This window comes from Parasteatoda tepidariorum, chromosome 6, assembly GCF_043381705.1.
Source record: "Parasteatoda tepidariorum isolate YZ-2023 chromosome 6, CAS_Ptep_4.0, whole genome shotgun sequence".
NCBI classification, from domain to species: Eukaryota; Metazoa; Arthropoda; class Arachnida; order Araneae; family Theridiidae; genus Parasteatoda; species Parasteatoda tepidariorum.
The window spans coordinates 58,292,922-58,306,448 of NC_092209.1; the positions used below are offsets into that span (position 1 = coordinate 58,292,922).

The following is a 13,527-nucleotide window of genomic DNA, read 5'->3' on the forward strand; positions in this document are numbered from 1 at the left end:
TTCAATGGTGAACGTAGAAGCATATATAGAACTTAAACGATACAGAACAATGCGATAAGCACGATGTTGATGCTTTAATGTCGACAATTATGACATGGAAATAGATTATGATAATAGAATGTTCATGTAAATCTCATTACTTGATACAGTAATGTTGTTTTCCAAAATTAGTGATTACGAAGCATTGAAATTTCTAAATATTAGTTTAAGTAGCATCACTAATGCTAGTAAAAATTTAGTAATTCTGAAATTGTGCAAATGTACTATAAATTTTGCCATGCAACTTAAAGTCTCGATGCATCCCTTAGTTTACTGATGAATATATTTAATGTATTATATTTTATACTACAGTAATTTTATTTAATATTTCTATTATTTAATCCCTCGTCCTTTTTACTATGCTACATTTAGTATAATTATTATTTATGATTTCTAAATATGTAATTAAATACAATATATGCTGAGAAATTATAAATAGCAATTAAATTAAATGTAAAACGGAATACAATTTAATATTAATTTGCATTCATGCCCTAAGTTTATTGAATTTGAAATTGGATAATTTATTAGTTAGTATTTACTAATTCTGTTAAACTTTTAAAAATATTGGGGATTTGAACTATACTTATTGAGTGTGCTCAAATGACTGCCCTTAACATATATTTCAAGAATCCTTGCCGAAAATTAAGTAGAAAATCTGTACATGTTAAAGGTCTCAAAATGTATTCTGGATACGCATATTTCGGAAAGAGGAAATAACGTTATTAATATCTAATGAAAAAATGCTGAGGAAGACAGAATGCAAAACATCGGAATCTAATTGTATTCCCAGAGAAAAACTTTGGTTTCTTTTTAATTTAATTTCTTTTTCAAAGCGTCTTTCTTTCCTCAACGAATCAAACAGGTTTCGATTTTTTTCAGACCTGCCTACAATAGTAGTATTTCGTTTGATATCGATATCTGTTTTCTCTCGCATTAATATTAATTTGTGATCCTCAGTGTGTATATTTTTCTTTTCTCATTTTTAGCAAAGATTCCAAATATATATTAAAAGTTGCCACTTCAGGCCATCCTTTACAAACTATTTATTTTTATAGCAATTAAAAACAACAAATTCAAAACAACTTATAAGAAATAGCATTACTTAAGCGATAGAGAAAATAACTTTGTAATTATAAGTAAAATAAAAATATCGTAAATAAAAAATTTTTCTAACAAAATTCCCCAGAGTAGTAAAAATATACTCTATTTATAAATAGCCTAATTAAAGGTTAAATGCAAAAAGCTTAATCAAATTCAGTATGATTAAGTTATCTTCCCACATTTCTTATTTAGTCTAATGGTACAATAGTTAATTTATTATTATCACGTATATATGAGAAGAATATAATTGTAAATCCGTTAAATCACTTTACTTGCTTGTTAATCATATTTAAACTCCGAAAATGAGTTTTGATTATAGCTAAAAACTTATATTGCAGCAACACTGCAATAAAAAGTGAAAATAAATAAAGAAAAAAATCTAAAAAAAAATTATTTCATGATGAAAAAATAAAAAGAAATTACATGCACAATTTGTGAAATACTTATTGTTGCATACTTTTGTATAGTTTTGTTATTCAAGTTTAACTAGTATTATTTAAACATTTAAAATATTATTAAATTCAAATACAGTTTTAATAAAGTTAATTGTATTATAATTTTGTTTCTGTTCATATTTAAAAATAATACAAGATTTTTGCGAAATTTAAGGGTACTTGAGATATTTTTGCTGATTCACGTTAAAAGGAATAACCTATTTTTTTTAAACTTACCATAAACATTCCTTATAAAAACATCTCTATTAAACATTTGTAAGCTATACTCATTGTTTGCACAACAATAAAAAACAAGTGTTAGATATAAATTTTAATATACATTTAATCAGGTATTTTATTTTAAATAAATCACTTGAGTAAGCTCTTTAAAAAACTAGTTCTTATTGTTTGTCTTCGATGACAAAAGAATTATGTTTATTCAGTTGAAAATAAATTCATCCTTTAATTTCAAGGAAATGTAAGAAAGCTAAAGATATAAAATAATGAACACTGTGTAATTTTTTAAATATAATGAAAGTGCTCAAATCATAAATATAAAATTATGATAACAGTATAGTGTTTCATATTAAAATAAATACGAAACTTCAGCACTCTCCTTCTATTTTTAATGAAATTTATGAATTATTAAAACGATGGGAATATCTTAATCGTAATTTATTCTGAAATTAACAACCTTCTCTTATCTCAAACTGATGTTATAAATAAAATTTGCATATTATATTAGCGTTTCAGTTCAACTATTATAAAAAAGGTTTGTTTATAAGTTATCAAAATAAAAGACTTTGAGACTATAATTTAAAATTAAAATTTTATAAGTAATTATGGTTTTGTATTTATTAACAGTTTTTAAAATATTTGCATTTCCTTTAAGTGACTGCTGCTTTAAGTTTTATTTTGAGATCAGAATAATGAAGCAATAAATTAAATTTTAAAAACGTCAAACCGTTATTTTGACAAATCATTTATTTTTTGGAGCTACATAGTCAACCAATAAATGTTTAGAAGGAAGTTTTGTGACGTCAGAATTAAATTAAAGAGCTACTGTAAAAAATGAGTCGGAGAATTAGGTTAAAAGAATTAATATCAAATTAAAATAGTAATAGTTGTTACATAGCATTAATATCAAATTAAAATAGTAATTAAATAGTATTAATATCAAATTAAAACAGTAATAGTAATTAAATATTATTAATATCAAAATAAAATTGTAATAGTAATTAAATAGCATTAAAATCAAATTAAAATAGCAATAGTAATTGAATATTATTCTTAATACAAATCAAAAATTTTGATGGAGAAAATCCAGTCTTGCAAAATATAAATTAATTCTTAGAATAGAAAAAACTTATAATTTATGACAAGACACAGTTAGTAAAATTTTTAACAATAATTTTTGAAACGGGAACTTGACATAGAATTTATAAGAAAATGTTTTTAATAATCTTAAATATCATAAAAATTATTACTGATTGACAATGTAACTGATTCTCAACCTTTAGTGATGTAAATAAGCTTTCCTTTAATAAATTTCTTAAATAGGTAATATTGAACTATATTTTAAGTATGGAAACATTTAAGAGCACATTATAAAAATATAGAAACAAGCAAACAGGGGGGATTGATTTCTAGAAATTGAAAAAATAAATTAAAAATTGGCTTGTTTTTAATCTTTATTGAAAGCTTGGTAATAAATACACTTTAATGATATATTTATCTCTGACAGAGAAAAAATTCTGTTAAAATCATCATACTGTATGGTAATGGCATTTCTGGTAAAAAAAGACCATATTCTGATTAATAAAGGCAAATTATACGGTACTTAAACCGTCCATTTGCAAATTTATTCCGTTAATATGGAAATGATTTATGGAAATTCTGGTTTCAAAAATTATGGTTCTATCACTATTATCACTTATTTTGTAACAAAATAGAAAACTGAAAATTAACTTAGCCGAATAAATGATTTTTATGCCCTGAGCTAAGATATCATGGCAATTTTGTAAAGCTTCACCCCATTTATCAAATTTTATCACGTGTAAACTAAACTGAACTCAGTGACGCGACAGCCCATTGAGAGCCAAGGCCTACTGTGTCCATCTCAGTTTTCTTGACCTTGGGCTCTGGAGTGCAGGAACAGATGTTCCGGTTTGATAGTCAGCCGAACGCGAAACCCCTAGTGTTTAGTTCCCAAGCATGCTTGGCACTCATTTATAGATCCACTGAAGGGATGAAAGACTGAGTCAACCTTGCCTGGCCCGAGGATCGAACCGAGGACCTGTGGCACGGGAGCACTCAGCGACCGGGCGTCTTTCATCATGCATTATAAAACCATATTTTAGTGTAAAATTTACCAAAATCATTACAGAAGTGCTTCGGTAAAAATTAACGAGCTTTTCTGGTGTTTCCATTGAGTAAGGTAACTTTACCATATTCTGATAGTTCTGAACACAATTTTTTCCTCAGTGCATAATTTTATTTATTTATTACATTTTTGTTATAAAAACCAATTTAATAAAATTTTAACCCCATAATCTTTTTAATGAACTAAAATAAATCCATGTAGTATTTTTATGTTTTATTTTATAGATTAGTAGATTAATATTGTAAACCTATTTTATAATCCAAATACTTTTATTTTATTCTCTTGTACATTTAAACGAAATAAAAACATTAAACGATTCCTTAACCAGTTTTGGAAAATTCCAAGTGCATGAAAATTCACACTGTTTATTCCTTTTTTTAAAAAAAAATCAAAATTAATAAAGAAATATTTTTATTATAAAACTCCTAAAAATATTTTAAAAATGCTTTATTTTTCCAAAAAAAAAACTATTCACGACCGCATTTAATTTACGGCTTGTTTTGTTATCAGTTATATCACTAAGCTATTATTAAATACCCTTGTTTAAGTATTCCGGAGAAGAAAAAAAATTTGAAAAACTCTTTTAAAGATTATCTAGAAGTAATTTAAAGCCAAGATACGTCAAAAAGCAGATTCTTTGATTTTGCTTAACGAGCTGTAGGCTTCTTTTGGCAGTGAAAAAGGTTTATATTTTTTTCTTAGTCTTCAATAGTTTTTCTCTTTCACCCGTATTTTGGCGAAATGTTTAAAACACTTTGAGTCAATATCACCTGGTAAAAATTGAATATTTATGTTCTTAAAGTAGCTTTTTTTTCGATGTAAACTGGTGAATTAATGACTCTACTATCACGTTAATGTAGCTTAATGAGAGGTAATTAATGAAACCCGTTCGTAAAGTACCCGATGGAATCAGTTCAGAGGAGATATACTGGATAAGGTGGAAGAAGAAAAAGTAAATTAGGGGTTGTTTAAGTAAACAGCAACAAAAATAGATAGATTTAGTTAAATTATTTCAGCCTGACTTGAGTGTAAAGAATGATAAACGTTGTAAATCAGTGATAATTTGAAGTAAACACGCTATTTTTTCTGTTAAAACAATACAGGTAAATTATAAATTTTTATGGGAAGATGTTTGGGGCTATAATAAAAGAGAATGTTCCAACTTATAAAGTTAAAGCTGTTCGTCATGAAACTAATATTAATTATGAACTTCGAATATGCATTTAAACTAGGCATATTTAAGGGACTTCTAATTGACGATAAAATCGAAAATTTATTAATCCAAAATTCTATAAAGTAAATATATATCTATTCAACAAAATAATTTTTTTTAACGTTATGCTTAAATGTGCGTTCGTAATGGGGATTATTTATTTAATAATTTAACTGGTTCACACAATATAAAGAGTTTATTTTTCATTTTTGAAATAGCGCCAAAAGTTTTGTGATAAATTTTGTTACAAAACACGATGTTTAAATGCTTATGACAGTACAGATGACAGAAATAATAGCTAAAATAATTTGGTGCACTTAGCAAAACGTCCTTACAATAAATGATTGTTGAGGTGGTTAAAATACCACAGGTATACAATTTAACCACTGTTGTAATATAGACGATTGATTACTTTGGCTACCTTTCTTAAATTAAAAATAGTATTAATACGTTTTTGCTATTTTAATAAAATATTTGCATCTTATAAAATAATCAATAAATTCTTTTTTAGTATTTTAACCATACCATACATATTAGTATTTTAACTATACCATAATTTAACAATATATGATTTTTAAAAAAATTTTATTTGTGAGAAAAATTTTATTTGTCTTGTCTTCTAGAATGGGTTCAGAATTACAAAGTTTCAATGTTAGACATTTATATTACCACAAATCCTATAGCAATCAGCTGTTAAGTGCTAGCGATGCTATAAAGTATTCTACGTTCAAATTATTTTCTCTGAGTAACATAGTAAGAAATTACGGAAAAAAGGAGAAAAAAGGTACCGGCACTCAGGGTGTTGATACTTTTTGCCGTAAAATCCATTTTTACCCGGACTTGTTACGGAACAAAAAATATGATATACCATGATTTTTATAGCAATAGTTAACATAAAATCATTAAATAATTCTAATTAACTATATTACTGTAATAAATTACGGTAGAATATTTTACGTTAAAAATAGATTTTACGGTACAACGGACTTTTAAGATGGCGCATTTAAATCGCTGGTACTTCAACCGTAATTTCAACCTAAATATTTAACAATTCAGTGGAAAAGATGGGTTTCAAACAAACAAAAATTCAAATCTGAACGAAAAATGTTACTATTTCTTCAATTTTGTGGTGGCGAGTTAGTTTCAACGCCTAACCCTGGAGTGTTTTTTGTATTTTGGATTGGGTTTAAAATTACAAGCCTACTATATTAATTATTAATCTAGCCAAAAAACCTGAACATGGATCAGTTTTTTAGCGTTAGTGATACAATAAAATATTCTACGTCTACTCTTTTTCTTAAAGCAAGTTTGAAAGAAACAACTTAAATAAACAAAGATGCAGACCCAACAGAAAAATATTAGTATTCCACCAACGAGTTCGTGATGCAATTTCTGCAATTATTGACCCTTTACACATAAAAATATCTTTTCGCTTACTCAGCAAGCGTTTGCAGTTTCCAGAAGTCTTAAAACAGTTACCTGAAACCGTTGCGGGTGCAGTTATTACCAATACAATAAAGTTTCTGAAACGACCAAACGATTACGCTGGCATGCAAATAATCTTGAACAAGAAGGAAGATCTCAAGCGTTTTGAGGAGTGGTAGTTGAGTCGCCCGGAATGTTTTTATGAAACCTTTAAAAAATTCTATTCCCTCCTTTTTCATTGGAAAAGGAAGACATTGTTACTGGATAACATCTTTCTTATGTCTCACTGTTCGTGGTTTGAATATCTAAATCGGTTGGAAAAGCACGTAAGCGGAGACAATAAAATTGTCTTGAACAATATAACTGTAGAATTGGATCGGGAACTCGTAAAAGAACAATATTTTTGTTATCCTAGTAGCTTAGAAATTTTCTCTATTTCTGACTGACACTAATTATTTTCTCTAAGTTTTTTTTATAATTAGTTGTCTAGTTAATCGAAGCATTTGTTTTATATAAATTGCTTTCTTTAAGCAATATAGATCAACTATATAACTGTAGAATTGGATCGGGAACTCGTAAGAGAACAATATTTTTGTCATCCTAGTAACTTAGAAATTTTCACTATTTCTGACTGACACTAATTATTTTCTCTAAGTTTGGTTCTTTTATAATTAGTTGTCTAGTTAATCAAAGCAGTTGTTTTACATAAGTTTCCTTCTTTAAGCAATATAGATCCCTCAATCCCGATTTTTTTCATAACTTTTTTTTTTGACTGTAAACATAATGTTGCGCCTGAAATAAAAATTATTTTAAACGATTTAAGTTATTTATTTGTAATAACTAAGACTTGGGTACATTGATTTAGTTTCCAGTTTTCTCAAAAAAATATTTAACTTCATTTTTAGCTTGATTCTATACAATGACATCTACGTCGAGAAGTTTTTTGTTATATTACTTGAACCGGAAAGTAATGGCGTTTCGGTCCATTTGATAATTGTTATCAGGATTTTATTTTTAATCAATAATGTATTCACCCTCGTTAGCAACAACCTTTCAATGCCAGATAGAAAATGAATCGATATGAATCGAAAAAAATGAATTGATTTTTAAGACTATAACGAATATTTAATGCGCCGAAACGAATTACTTTCCGGTCCACCTAATATATGGAAAAAAATTCTGGTGAAATTACATTACTGTATGATAATGACTTTTCAAGTTAAAAAACCATAATTCTGGTTAATATAACTGAAATATTTGGTATTTAAACCATTTATTTGGAAATTTCTTCCTTCATATGATTCTCCCTACAAAAAATGATCAATAGAAATCAATAAAAACATTTATTGATATCAATAGAATTCTATTGGTCTGTACTTGTTTCTATTGATATTTCAACTGATGTCAACTAATATCAGTAGTGTATTGGCATCAATAGATGTTGAACAATAGGGTATTCTATTGGTCTGTACTTGTTCCTATTGACATTTCAACTGATATCAGTAGTGTACTGGTATCAATAGATATTGATCAATAGAATTCTATTGGTCTGTACTTGTTCCCATTGACATTTCAACTGATATCAGCAGTGTATTGGTATCAATGGATATTGATCAGTAGGTACTCTATTGGTATATACTTGTCTGTATTTCACACTTCAACTGATGACTACTGACATCAGTAGGGTACTTGTATCAATAGATGTTGATCAGTTAGGTATTCTACTTGTTTTATCAATGTATGAACTGATATCTACAGATTTTTATTGACACCAGTAAAACTTAGCAATTATTGATCAATAGGTATTTTATTAGTCTATATTTGTTTTCATTAATACATCAACAGGTGCCTATAGAATTACTTTACATACGTTTGCTTACAATACATATTTTTCCAGAAATCTAACAGGTTACGACCTTTTAAAATTAGATTACTTAGTTAATAATTCTTCATTATTTTATAATTTTTTTTTCTTGATTATATACTGATTTCCGATAATTAATTTCTTAGATTTTTATAAGGATTCTTAACATATATATTAAGGGTAGTGAAAACGTACACTTTCTATGTGCACTAATTAAAGAATACATATTTAAAATTATTAAAATCATTTTATAATTTTGGAAGAAAGGAAGTTTTTGAGTAAAACTTTTACACATTTTAATAACTTTAAAATCTGCTTAAAGTCATTCAAATGAAAGTAATTTTATAATAAAAGTAATTTAATAATAAAACTTGTTTTTATTAGTTTATCATTTACTTACTTATTTATTTTGTAATTTACAAAATTTATTTTAATCAAAGTCATGATGGCAAAAAAAAATATTATTAATTGTATCACTTTAAATTTTATTATAAGTTGTTATTAATTTTTATTGATTTATTATTATTATTGAATTTATACTAAACTAGAACTATTCGCAAAATAAATTAATTATTTTAGGTTTCAAACAACTTCATAGCAAAAGAAATACATTTACATAAATTAAAAATTCATGTAAAATCTCAAACTTTTTACCTTCAAACATTAACCTCGCCATCATAAATTTATAAATTTCAGTCCCTTTTTGAAATTTGTTTTAAATAAATTTAGATCATAAAACAAAATAAACTTTTTTGAATGAAATAAGTAAATTTGTTTTGTAGAAACATAGTTAATTCAATCCAATTGAATCTATAAAAGCAAAAAGGAGTTATTAATTCAGAAACGAAAGGGGAGCATGCAAAATACGAGAATTGACTTTTAGTCGTTCGTTAAATGTGTTTTAATCGTTCGTTAAATCATATCAAGCTGCCTACACTCCCAATTTTGAGAATGTTCCTTTTAAACTTTTTCCCCAGTTCATTCCGTTTCTCAGTCTGAAGTTCCAGCCAATCACATTACTCCGACTTACGTTCAATGTTTACAATTGAGCGTCATGGAAAGAATGACGCATATTATGGGGAGAAATATTTTAGTAAGTGTAATTTTTTCTTTATTTCTTATTTTTATTTGCATCTTTGTTAGTTACAGAAATATTAAAACGTATGCTTGAGTTTTATTGATATTTTAAGTTATCTATACATGTATATTATTCTTGAATTATTACTGCATGTGCATGCATATCTAGGGTTACGATATACTCGTATACAGATTCCATGAAAAGAAAGTATTTTTAATGTTTTTTTTTTCTGGGTTTCTTAATCAGACTTAAATAGAAACACTTTGTTCACATGTTATTTACATAAATTCCCATTAATATCACCGTTAGTATCAAATTAATTATTTATTTAGTTGTGTATAATATTTTTAAACTTTGCATTATATTTTAAGTGTTAATCACAAATTCTTTTGTTATTTTAATGCTTTTCCTGAACTGTAGCCAAAAAATATGTAGCAAAGCTTGATAACAATATTTACAAAAAATATATATAGATTTTAAGGTAAAGATATGTGTAAAAACTTTATATACAGTGAAATTTTTTTTTTTTTTTTTTGCTCTCTGAAAGGCAATTTAATGTTTAGGTAATCTAAATTTATATTATTAGTATAGTTAATTAATTACATTAAATTTATGTTATTAGTATAACTACTAAATGATATTTTTTTGCTACTCTGTCTTGACTGTGTTCAAGTAAATGCAAAAAAACATTTTCAATTATTAAATATTTTTATAAACAATAATTATTTTTATAAGTAGTTATTTTTATAAATAATTACTTTTCTATTTGCATTTAAATTTTCTTTGTTTACTTCATTTTTGTTATGGGTTAAAAACAATCCTTACACTTTCTTATGTATTTAATCTTAGCTGGATGTAACTTTTTTTTTCTTTTCTTTAACATGTTGAATGCCATGCTAATTTTACACGGCTTGCCCGTCTGGCCAAAATGATTTTTTTCAGTATGTATTGCATTAATTTCTTCCAACCATCTTAGTAATGATAATAATATAAAAAAATTAGGAGCATTAAAAATTTATTCTAATAATCTAGGCTTCGCCGTTCATCGGTGACCCCTGTGGCGCTACAAACAAACTCAGTGCCAGTCACCGGTGACCCCTATGGCATTCAACGTGTTAAATTAGTTCAATAATATTAAATTATCAATAATATTAAATTTAAAAATTATTATGGCTAAACCTATTCCTAATGTAATAAAATGTGTACATTGTGATGAAAACTTTCAACAACTTATTCAAATAAAATACTTTTACATTGATAAGTTCTGTTTAAAATTTTCTAGCCGAACTGAATGCATGACAAGACTCTTATTTGGGTTACATGGAGAAGAAAACCACGCAAACATGTCACGGATAGTCTGGCGTCATGATCCGTCTACCACAAAGGATATTTTACGTCAGCACTGTGGTCAGTGCAAACTTTCTATTCCTTGAGCCATTGCGACATTTCTGGAAATAATGAAGCTGATCACTTCACAAATACTGCTGTTAATTTCCTCCACTTGTTTTTACTCTCCCCTACAGCCAAATCTTCTCCACCATTGTAAGAATGATAGACTAAAATATAAAGAATCTGCCTGATGTGGATGCTGCAGGAAAGATTTGGTTAGGCCTCCTCTGCAATGCTTTGCCAATGTACCTCCTCCAGCAAGTTTTTTAACTGTGTTAAGTAGTGAAAATTGAAAAAGAGTGTGATTCGGTTTTTTCGAAACTTGAAATATGTTTTAATTTAAAAGTTCTGTGCGAAACATGTGAACTTTTTTTATAAATACCTACATTACACAAGTCTTACCAGCTCTTCCTTGAGCCATTAAAATGAACTTAAAGTCGTTTCACTCTGTATAGCAAATTTATCTGTATATTATTACCTTTTACTATGATGTTTTATTATTTTCTCATAATAATGCTAATTTTATTTAACTTTAAACTATAATTTTGTAAATTTGGTTTAGGTTATTCTTACTGGTTAATTTCCCATTGTATTAAGTATGATTTTCCATTATAATTTTACTGCTGTTGTTGTGTTTTCTTTGTTTACTTGCTCTTTTTAATTACTGACCTTTAATTATGATATTACTATCTATATATACATAACCCATGCTAAGGATTTAAAATTATTAGCCAGTTTTTAAAATTCTAAGCCAAAGGCAAATCGTAACAATTTTTTATGATTGATTTTTTCAGTAGGAAAATGCATATTTATTATAAATTGAATTATTTTATAAAAATGCAACTACAAATTAAGAATCATTTTGCAGTTGGGGAGGAGTAAATGAACAATGAATGGATAAACTTTTCTTTTTGTTCGAAAACAGCATTCGCCAATACTTTCCCCAAAATAACATTTTTGTTTTGCCAAATTTCAAGTTTAATATATATGGTAAGATGACAAATGCTTAGCACAAGCTTTGCATAGATAAAAATCAAATAAATGGTATATCATTTGTGTGTATAAGGATTTAAAGCTTATGGTATACTTTAAGATTGTTCTGTCATTTTTTTCTTTCTTAAATATTGAAACTTTTTACTCTTAAAATGCTATGTCAAACACAATGAGGGGGGGGGGTCTTGAAATGACAATAAATTGACTATATTTTAGTCAGGTTTTTGGCTATCAATAAAGTAACATCCAACTAATCCCCATTCCATTTTCATAAAATCTGAAGAATCCATTTGTACTTTTATAATGTTGCTCCAAAACATTATTTTGTGTAGTATTGTAGATTCCAATATTATTCACAATAATTTTCTAACATTTTAATTTATTGTTTAAAAAAAATTTAATTAACTATAAAGAAGCTTAAAAAAAGTTGATTTGTTTTTATAAACATAATGCTATAGCTTTTGATAAAGTGTTAATTGATGTCAGTGTTTTATTTCTCGGTATAAATCAGGTGACTTAACTTATTTACCCAATTGTGTATCAATGTTTTATTTTCCATTCAGAGCTGTTCGTGTATCAAACTGTAGTAACACACTATGCTTGTTTTAAGAATAAACCGGTTTTTAAAACACTATTCCAGTATGCTGAGCACAGTACACTAGTACCAGTATATGCTGGCTCTAGCATGATACTAGATAATGAAACTACAATTTAGGTATTATACCGGAGCCAGTATCCTGCTAACTTGTGAAACACCAGCTTCGGTATGATACCGGCGGATGAAACGCTGGGTCTGGTATAATTCCCGATCTAGTATCATACCAGAACCGGTATTTCATACGCCGGCATGATTTTTTTTTATACCAGGAATTTTTTCCAATAAGGTACCCTCTTGAACTCACATTTTAAGTTTCTTTTTATAGTTATATTAAACAATAAAATATAATTTAGTAATAAATTATATTTAAAATTAAATTGGAAATATGAAAAGGAAATTAAAGTTAACTTTAAAACTAGCATAGTGTAGGTATAAAGAAATATGTTTTTTTAGAATATAATTCTTTTATCCTTCCACTTAAGCAGTGTTTAAATATTCAAAACATTTTTAGATGCTTTAAATAAGTATTTTTTTGTACTGTCCTGTTATATTTTATTCATTTATATTAAATTTTCCACTGGCTGCAGCTAGTAGAAAATTTACTATGGTGCATACAGAGCATTTGACCAATTCAGCTAAATCTTGCATATTAAAAAAGATAAACAATGTTGCATTTTCCTGTTTAAACCTATCTAATATGCTTTCATTAATATTGTTTTCCCTAACTTAGACCAGTCTATTTTTCTGATGGGACCATGATGTCTCATTTCCTTGTACAGACCAGTAAATTCGACTGATATCAATGTTCCATTTCCCCGTTCAGACCAGTTCATTCTACTGATATCAATGTTCCATTTCCCCGTAGAGACCAGTCAATTCCACTGATATCAGTGTTCCATTTCCCCGTACAGATCAGTCCAGTCTACTGATATCAGTGTTCCATTTCCCCGTACAGATCAGTACACTCTACTGATATCAATGTTCCATTTCCCCGTACAGACCAGTAC

At 27.3% G+C, this 13,527-nt stretch overlaps 1 protein-coding gene and 1 long non-coding RNA gene across 3 annotated transcripts in view; both read left to right on the top strand.

The window, feature by feature from the left end:
- The window catches only part of LOC107449074 (inactive dipeptidyl peptidase 10-like), a 516,153-nt gene that overhangs the window by 289,439 nt on the left and 213,187 nt on the right, over window positions 1-13,527 (top strand). The window lies entirely within an intron of this gene.
- LOC122270592 (uncharacterized) lies at window positions 9,262-12,402 on the top strand. Its single transcript, XR_006225900.2, has 2 exons — window positions 9,262-9,555; window positions 10,823-12,402. It is a non-coding gene; the product is annotated as an uncharacterized lncRNA (long non-coding RNA).